The sequence below is a fragment of the Danio rerio genome, chromosome 14 (assembly GCF_052040795.2).
Source record: "Danio rerio strain M-AB ecotype USA chromosome 14, GRCz13ab, whole genome shotgun sequence".
NCBI lineage: Eukaryota > Metazoa > Chordata > Actinopteri > Cypriniformes > Danionidae > Danio > Danio rerio.
In genome coordinates, this window is record NC_141034.1 from 53,899,562 (window position 1) to 53,910,000 (window position 10,439).

The 10,439-nt window shown below is 29.7% G+C and overlaps 2 protein-coding genes across 4 annotated transcripts in view; both read left to right on the forward strand.

The window, feature by feature from the left end:
* Positions 1-10,439, forward strand: part of nsd1a (nuclear receptor binding SET domain protein 1a) — a 1,446,438-nt gene that overhangs the window by 224,263 nt on the left and 1,211,736 nt on the right. The window lies entirely within an intron of this gene.
* The window catches only part of tnip1 (TNFAIP3 interacting protein 1), a 51,710-nt gene continuing 48,380 nt past the window's right edge, over positions 7,110-10,439 (forward strand). For 2 of the 3 annotated variants that reach the window (NM_001079952.2, NM_001442278.1), the window contains 1 exon segment: positions 7,110-7,205. The gene's annotated coding sequence lies outside the window, so the exon portion shown is untranslated. 3 annotated transcript variants of the gene reach the window in all.

The following is a 10,439-nucleotide window of genomic DNA, read 5'->3' on the forward strand; positions in this document are numbered from 1 at the left end:
CATCACTTATCAGATATTTGCAAAATATAAACAAGCCCACGCATTTATGCACCAGAACAGCTCGAAACAGTTTCTTCTCTTACTTCCTTTTGTGAAACAAACATATACTTTTTATACACATATAAAGTTTGTCAGAATTATTAGCCTCACTGATTTATTAGCCCCCTAGTTTACCCCCGCCCCTCCCCAATAACTAATTTCTAATAACTGATTTATTTTATCTTTGTCATGATGACAGTAAAAAATATTTGACTAGATATTTTTCAAGACACTTCTATACAGCTTAAAGTGACATTTAAAGGCTTAACTAGGTTTATTAGGTTAACTAGGCAGGTTAGGGTAATTAGGAAAGTTATTCTACAACATGTACTAGTTTGTTCTGATGACTATTGCAAGAATATATAGCTTAAAGGGGCTAATAATATTGACCTTAAAATGCTTTTTTTTTTTTTATTAAAACTGTTCTTATTTAGGTCAAAATAAAACAAATAAGGCTAGGATAATAATTAGACAGTAAGACCAGAGGAGAAAATATTATCAGACACACTGTGAAAATTTCCCTGCTGTGAAACCTCGTTTGGGAAATATTTAAAACAGGAAGAAAAAAATTCAAAGGGGGGCTAATAATCCTGACTTCAACTGTACACTTATTTATTTATCAACATACTTTACATGCCAATTTGCACATAACAGCTACACATATAATGTTGTATATAGTAATACACCTGTACATACACTTGTCAATTTGCATTTACTATTTACTTCTATTTTAAAAAAATATTTATTATCTATTTTTTGTCCCGTCTCTGTTATTCTGTTACACTGAAGCTCTGTCATGAAAACAAGTTCCTCATATGTGTGAACATACCTGGCAATAAAGCTCTTTCTAAATACTAATTCTGATTGCAAAAGTGTCATTTAAATTTAATTGAAAAAAAAAATACCCAGCCTTGTGCATATATGACCCAAAGTTATGTTAAAAGCACACTGCGTATTTTCGAGTGTACCACAGCGCTGTACACAGTCTTTTTTTGGTTGTGTTTCTATCAAATATATCTGTTGTCTGGTAACACTTAGCTAAGCAGTCTCAAGTTCCTGGACTCGTACCAGGACCCACTTTTGAGCTGAAAATATCAGGGCCTTTCACTATGTGGGAATTTCCCCTTCTGTTTAAAAACACTGCAAAAGCTTCCCCCGTTGCCACCAGTTTCCTTAAAAAACGCCTCTCGGACACAGCTTATTGTGTCGGTGAGTAATTGCACAGTTTTTATTGATTATTTTACTAAATATTTGCATCTTTGCTTGGTAAAACTAGCAGGAAATATGAAATCATAGCAGTAAATTATCAAGATGTTTGCAGTTCTGTTCAAATCTGCGATGAAAGAGTGTTTTTCTCTGATGTGCTTATATAAAGTCGTGTATCTTTGTATTAATGACTACTTTTATGTTATTCAGACTACATAAACCGCATTTTTTATTTAACATACATTTTCTTTCTTTCAAACTTTCATGGATTTAATGTGTAACATTAAGTTTTGTTTCATGTTTTTGTGCAGTCTTCAATGGAGGAAGTAGTTTTAAAGGTGTTTTAAGACCACTGATTAATAAATATTAAATTCTGCTTGATTTATTTTTTTAATGTAACCACACATTTAAATTGGTGCACGCATATGTGGCAGAATCTAGCATGTGTGATGTTAATCTGAAAAACCTCAGTGAGAGATTTCCACAAGATGTCACCATTTATTTTCACTGCACGATCTTATTTGCAGAGTTTGTCTTTTTGATTTATGCTGATAGCTGTAAATGTTTATCGTGAAAGTTGCTCATGTTCTGTAGTGATTCAAATTAATTGTTTGATTGCATGGCAACAACTGTAAATCTAGATAGAGAGCTGGTTTGATCCTAAATGATTTATGGTTTGATGTGCATTGTTGTATTTTATTTATTTATTTGCATTGGTTGTATGCACTGTAGTGAAGTTTCCTGAGTAAAACATAAAGTGAATAAACTTGGTAGATTATTGCTAGAATAGTATGATTAATTGTCTGCTGTTGTGTCGGAGGTTTATATAATAAGCTGCAGTTCCTTGGCCAAGCTTTTCTTGCTTATTTGTTCCTGTCAATAAGCTGTTGTTAAGTACTGTGGAATATTTTAGGCATTATTAATATATTTAGTTCTTTTATAATACTGTGCATCACACTGAATTTGTAAGATACCTTACTTTTAATTTACTATACAGTTATTTGCTTATGTTTGAACTCCTAAAATTGGTCGACTCTTTTGTTGAAAAATTGTACTCAAAGTGCTGGAAAGATGCTATATAAAATTAACATATTATTATTATTATTATTATTATTATTATTATTATTATTATTATTAATATTAATAATAACAACAACAACAACAACAATAATAATAATAATAATAATAATAATAATAATAATAATAACAATAATGACAACAACAACAATAATAATAATAATAATAATGATAATAATAATAATAATAATAATAATTATTATTATTATTATTATTATTATTATTATTATTCAGGGTCTTGTTATCATTTTTCTTGTGCGAATGTGTTTATTTCCTAATAAGCAACTTTAAATGAATTTTATTTATACAGTATATGCATATGGATTTAAGAATATACTAAAAATACACTTCTATTTTCATTTTTAGATTAACTAATGATGTTTTGGACAAATGAGACAGATGTTTTGATTCCTGTTGTCTTTGTTAAAGTTTCCATACTAAGGAAACTTACAGCAAATACAATGTTTTAAACCTTACAATAGTAAAGTTCATATATATATATTCTTCCGGAGAAAGTCTTATTTGTTTTATTCCGGCTAGAGTAAAAGCAGTTTTTATTTATTTTTTATTTTTTAACCATTTTGTGTGTACTCATTTATGCTCATTTCCCCCCCATTTCTGTTTAATGGAGAGAAGATTTTTTTTCAACACATTTCTAAACATAATTTTAATAGTTTTAATAAGTTCTAAACATTTAATAGCTTTAAACATAGTTTTAATAAGCTGTTGTTAAGTACTGTGGAATATTTTAAGCATTATTAATATACTAAGTTATTTTATAATACTGTGCATTGCACTGAATTTTTAAGATACCTTACTTGTAATCTACCATATAGTCATTTGCTTATGCTTGATCCCCCAGAATTGGTCGACTCTTTTTTGCACAATTGTACTTAAAGCGCTGGAAAGGCGCTATATAAAATAAACATATTATATTATTATTATTATTATTATTAATATATATAGAAACTTTCACAGTATGTCTGATAATATTTTTTCTTCTGGAGAAAGTCTTATTTGTTTTATTTCGGCAAGAATAAAAGCAGTTTTAAATTGCTTAAAACCATTTTAAGGTCAAAGTTATTACCCCCTTTAAGCAATTTTTTTTTCTAATAGTCTACAGCATTTTAAAATAGCTGTATTAAACGGATATATTTATTAAAATAATAGTTTAGTCACTGAACATCTTTAGAAAACAAAAGATAATAGATTTAAATGCATGCAAAATATTGGTGAAAAAATGTAAAACTTCAAAATGTTATATATGGCTATTTTTAATTTTTAAATTCATTATTTTCCCTCAAATAAATTTGGGCGTTCTAATTATGAACCGTTATCATAACTTATTTTGTCAGATTAGCTCCAGATTTGGCTTCAGTACTGACTAATCTATGCACAAATACAACATTGTAAAGCTTCCTTTAGAAAATACTAATATAACTGAGATAGATTTGTGAGGGGTGTACTCATATGTTGACCACTATAAAATATAAACTAAAACATATACTAAAGCATACTACAGTATATCACAGTTTATCAGCAATAGTAGCCTAGCCTATGTTGTATTTATAGTGTTGTGTATACTGTAGGCGAATATGTACAGTATATAATTCAATTTGCAATAGCATGGTTTAGAGCAGGGGTCACCAATCTCAGTTCTGGAGGGCCGGTGTCCCTGCAGGGGTTTAGCTCCAATTTGCCTCAACACACCTGCCTGGATGTTTCAAGTACACCTAGTAAGACCTTAATTAGCTTGTTCAGTTGTGTTTGATCAGGGTTGGAGTTAAAATCTGCAGGACACCGGCCCTCAAGGAACAAGTTTGGTGACCCCTGGTTTGAAGCTTCTATTGTTTTTTTTATAAACTATTGCAATAGTTTTCATGTGTGCTGCTGGCAAACTTGGTGGTTTAACAAACCGGCATTAAACTATTTTTCATTATAGCCTAATTTATGATAACGTGTATTTTGTGTGTTCTTGCTGTATTGTCAATACCACTGTAAGTTGCAGTGGATAAAAACTGTACTACTTTTTAATGAAGCTCCACCATGATAATTTATGTTTTTTTATATTTTACCCACATTTGTAATCTTTCGTGTTAGCAAAATGTTAATCTCTTTTTTGTTAGGGTTTATGTTGACACGTTAGTAACAGTAACGTAAAGTGAATTAAAGGCCATGGAAAACTATTCAAAGTTAATGTTCTAATAAAAAACCAATTCAGTTATATATTGTGGAAACGAGTCTCTTTTTGCATAGTAGCCTACGACATATTGGCCTAGTACTTCTAACTTATACTTTAGCAGGCCCGGCCAGGGGGAATTTGCCTCATTGACAAATTGGTCTCATGTATGAGCTCATTTGTCCTATGTTGACTGCAATGCCATCATAAATAGTTAAAAATAATCCATTGAAAACCCATCAAATTAAAAAAATAATTGTTGTCATGCATGAATTTTTAAATGTACTTTTTTTTTTTTTTTACACAAGAAAGGCTGAGACAATTGTGAAGCTCTACATTATTGTTATTAACTTTTGTAAGTTTTTACTATTCAAATGGCCAACATCTGACTGAGAAAGTTGTGCTGGACAGTTTATTTTTAATTTTCCTAATAAATGACAATAGATTTGTTTTTAAAATGATATTCAGTTCAATCTAATTGAATTCATCTTTATTTGTATAGCGCTTTTACAATGTAGATTTTGTCAAAGCAGCTTCACATTGAAGATTACAGTGAATTGAAACAGTGTTGTCCAGTCTTCAGAGTTTAAGTTTAGTTCAGTTTAGTTCATCGTCCTTTAATATTCACCGCCGAGAGTCCAAACACTGAAGAGCAAATCCATGATAAATGATGTAATAAATTTGTATATATATATATATATATGTTTGGTCTCTCGGCGGTGAATATTAAAGCACGATGAATTAAACTGAACTAAAATCCATGATAAATGATGTAATAAATGTGTGTATATATATATATATATATATATATATATATATATATATATATATATATATATATATATATATATATATATATATATACATACATACATACATACATACATACATACATACATACAAACATACATACATACATACATACATATATTTATACATATAATATATATATATATGTGTATATATATATATATATATATATATATATATATATATATATATATATATATATATATATATATATATATATATATATATATATATGTATGTATGTATGTATATATACATTTTTTTATACATATTTCTTTATTCTAAATCTAGGAAATATTAGTACATCACTAGGTGTGGTTATGATGACCATACAACAAGCTCATTAAGCTAAAAATAGTGTTTAAAATGTGTTTAAATCTCATAACAACTGCAAAAAGGTCTTTTTTTTGAGAAAAATAACCACCCCTTTCACCAAGCTGGCTACGAACCTGTTAGTTATATAGACCTGTATTATACCATGTAGACCGTGTACAGCTTTTCAACAATGATTATGACACAAATCATTCTAACTGAATCGAATCTTTTTTCTGAATCGGTTGAACTGGGTGATGTTTGAACAATTCCTTCAGAGAATGAGAATCGATTCCTAGTGAACCACAAACCTTGCAAACGGCTGAAAATATACTGTATGCAAATGCATTACATACGAAACTTATGGGTAATGGGTAACACCCATGGGTGTGTGAAGGATAGTGTCGAAGTAGATTTAAAATGGTGTGTAAATATCGTCATAATGTGTAATGATTGTAATCAAATATGGCCTAAATATGCCGTTTTTGATAGATAAACTTGTTGCACTGAAGAACATTTAGTGCGTGTAAACAGAAGAAAACTACCTTTAAATGTGGTGTAGTGTTAAATGTTGGTGTTAAATTTTAATAATGCGTCAATTTCTTTCTAATGTAAACTAAAAGCTTTTAATGTTTCTGAAAACATCATCTTGTGAATTGTATAATATATCTGTGAAAATAATCAACGTTTTTTTTTTTAAGGAGAAAAAAATAAAAATAAATACACATACCCTGTATCAGGGGTGCCCAAACTTTTTCTATGAAGGGCCAAAAACCAAATATCGTTGATAGCCGAGAGCCAAAGATAAATATAAAAAAAATATTTAAATAAAAAAATAATAAATAGAAACATTACTTTGAATCGTCTTAACTTATGATACGTTTTTAATGATAACTTATTACGATAAAAACATAAACAATCACATATATAACACAGTGGAGTTCAATACAACCTAGTAAATAAGTACTATTATCTATGAATAAGTACTATTATCTAATGAATGAGTACTATTATCTAATGAATGAGTACTAGTATCTAACGAACAAGTACTACTATGAATGAGTACTAGTATCCAATGAATTAGTTCAAGTATTTAATGAATGAGTACTATTATCTAATAAAAAGAACTAGTGTCTAATGAGTAAGAGCTAGTATATAAAAAAACAGTAGTATCTAAAGAATGGGCACTAGTATCTAATGAATAAGCACTAGTACTTGGTCTTAATAGAAAAGATACTAGTATCTAAATAATAGGAACTAGTCTCATAAAAATAGATAAGCTATTGATTCGATGTTAACACGGCATGCCATACACATACACACGATTTGATGTTTCTGAGTATGTGAAAAGGTACTTGACAAAAGGTATTTAGAATCTTTCAAATGAACCGTTCTAAAAGAATCGAGTCGCGGAAATGAGTCGGACTTCCCATCAGTCGAGTGAACACGGCTCTGTTTACATCTGCGGAATTTCCCGGCGAGCGCCGCGAACCACTTCCGCAAACCTCCGGTCGATCAAAGCCTCGTCTCCGCCAAGATATAGAAAGGACCTTCTCTTTTCGTCATTAACGCTAAAACAACGGTAATATACATATTATTACAGCCACTGTCGTGCGACCGCTGTGTTTCGCTCTTTCCCAGGACATTATGACGTGTATTTGGATGCTGTTTGTGGCTTCGGGGAGAGCTAGCGTGAAAGCTTTTGTCTGCTAGCGTGGTAAACACATCACCTGCTGCTAGCCGGATGCTAAGCTAACAGCATCAGATGTTTGTTTTGAAAATGAGTCATTTATTTAGAATATAAAATGCGTTGGTCTTGACCTTGTGTGGGTAGAGTGTTTCGACTCATTCTTATGAAAAGCTCAAGCTTTCCGTACTGTATCTGTCTGAGGTCGTAAGTGAAGTCATTTGAGAGCTGTTGATGAAGAGCTAGGAGGGGATTAGATATAAACATGACACCCTAGATGAGGTTGCATCTGGTCTAAGATCACCTATCTGCGTAATGTTGACACTAGCAGAGCTGTTTAAACAGGACTCGTCACGGAAAGGAAAGTGAAAGGGTTTATCTTAAGTCTAGTTAACTTAGTTGGATTTGCAGTTGCTGTGAAGGTAGGTTTGATGTTTTTGCTTGCTTGTCTGAGATGACACATGATTGTTAAATTGTTTGGATGCTGGTTTGATCTGTAAAACCTAGTAAAGTTGGTTTTATATTCACACATTTGTTCTGTGATAACTTGTGTGACACTCCCTATGCTACTTTGAATATTAGTCTGAAGTCACATGTAAGCATGACTTCAAAACAACATCATTTATTTGACTGAACAATGCTGTACTTTGATAGTCGTTGGCTACTAATATTGAATATCTGAAATTATATTATTAAAGTCTTGATGTCTGATTATAAATCCAAATATACCTCAGTTGATCCGGCGTGTATTTTACATTTATTTTGGTCTTAGTCATGTGGTGGTGAGAGTAGGTATGGGACGATAACCAGTTTCAAGGTTTACCGTGGTTTGGAAAAAGTCAAGGTTTTAAAACCACCAAAGTTTTCTGTTATACCGTTCCTAAGGTATATGTCATTTAAAAAATTTTATTTAAACATTTATTACGTTTTTTCACAACAATTTTTTTAGAGACGGAACCTCTATATCTAGAGCTACTGATCCAAAAATTTTTAAATGTTTCCTATAATAAAATATGTATATTGGATTCAATGGTGGGAAACAGTTGTTGTTTTTTACCTGGAGATTTAAAAATAACTTATTTTGAAGCAGTAATCACAATACCATAATCCTGTGACAGTTTTATTCAAGGTTATCATACCATCAGAATCTTAAAAACAGGTAAAGTTGGTTTTATATTCACACATTTGTTCTGTGACAATCCCTATGCTACTTAGAATATTAGTCTGAAGTGACATGTAAGTATAGCTTGAAAACAACATCAGTATTATTTATTTGACTGTGAGCAATGCTGTACCTTGATAGTTGTTGGCGACTTTTATTGAATATCCGAAATCATATATTTTAAAGTCTTGATGTCTGAATGTAAAACCAAATTTACCTCAATTGATCTGCCATGTAGTTTAAATGTAATTTAGTCTTAGTCATGTGGTATAGAGTAGGCATGGGTCGATAACTAGTTTTTAGGTTTACCGCGGTTTAAAAAAGTCAAGGTTTTAAAAACACCAAAGTTTTCTGTTAAACCGTTCCTAAGGTATCTGTCATTTTTTTATTTAATTTACATTTTTTAAATGTTTTTTATATAACTTTTTTATTCAGATTTTAGGGCAACTGTATCTTCAGCAGAAACGCAACCTCTATATCAAAAGCTACTGCTCCAACATATTTTAAATGTTTCCTATAATTATATAATGACGGTATATGGGACAGTAACCAGTTTCAAGGTTTACCGTGGTTTGGAAAAGTCAAGGTTTTAAAACCGCCAAAGTTTTCTGTTATACTGTTCCTATATGTAATTTTTAAATATTATTTAAACATTTTTTACAATTTTCACAACTATTTTATTCAGTTTTTTAGGGCAACAGTATCTTCAGCAGAAACGGAACCTCTTTATCAAAAGCTAATGTTCCAACATATTTTAAATGTTTCCTATAATTATATATATATATATATATATATATATATATATATATATATATATATATATATATATATATATATATATATATATATATATATATATATATATATATATATATATATATATATATATATATATATATATATATATATATATATATATATATATATATATATATATATATGTATATATATATATATATATATATATATATATATATATATGTATATATTGTGTTCAATGGGGGAGTTGTTGTTTTTTATGTTTTTTTAGGCAGATATTTAAAAAGAACTTATTTTGAAGCCGTGATCACAATACCGTGATCCTGTGACAGTTTTATTCAAGGTTATCATACCATCAGAATCTTAAAAACAGGTAAAGTTGGTTTTATATTCACACATTTGTTCTGTGACAATCCCTATGCTACTTAGAATATTAGTCTGAAGTCACATGTAAGTATAGCTTGAAAACAACATCAGTACTATTTATTTGATTGTGAACAATGCTGTACCTTGATAGTCGTTTGCGACTAATATTGAATATCTGAAATTAAATTATTAAATTCTTAATGTGTGAATGTAAAACCAAATTTACCTCAATTGATCTGCCATGTTTAAATGTATTTTGATCATAGTCATGTGGTGGTAAGAGTAGGTATGGGACGATAACCAGTTTCAAGGTTTACCGTGGTTTGGAGAAGTTAAGGTTTTCAAACCACCAAAGTTTTCTGTTATACCGTTCCTAAGGTATATGTCATTTTTAAATATTATTTAAACATTTTTTATATGTTTTTCACAACTATTTTATTCAGTTTTTAGGGCAACATCATCTTCAGCAGAAACAGAACCTCTTTATCAAAAGCTAATGGTCTAACATATTTTAAATGTTTCCTATAATAATAATTAAAAAAAAAAAAAAAAAAAAAAAAAAAAAATATATATATATATATATATATATATATATATATATATATATATATATATATTGTGTTCAATGGGGAGAGGGGGGAGGTGTTGTTTTTTAGGCAGATATTTAAAAAGACATTTATTACATGTTTTTCCACAACAATTAAAAAAAAATAATTAGGGCACCTGTATCTTCAGCAGAAACGCAACCTCTATATCAAAAGCTACTGGTTCAAAATATTTTAAATGTTTCCTATACTAAAATATAAATAGTGTGTTCAATGGGGGAAGAAGTTGTTGTTTTT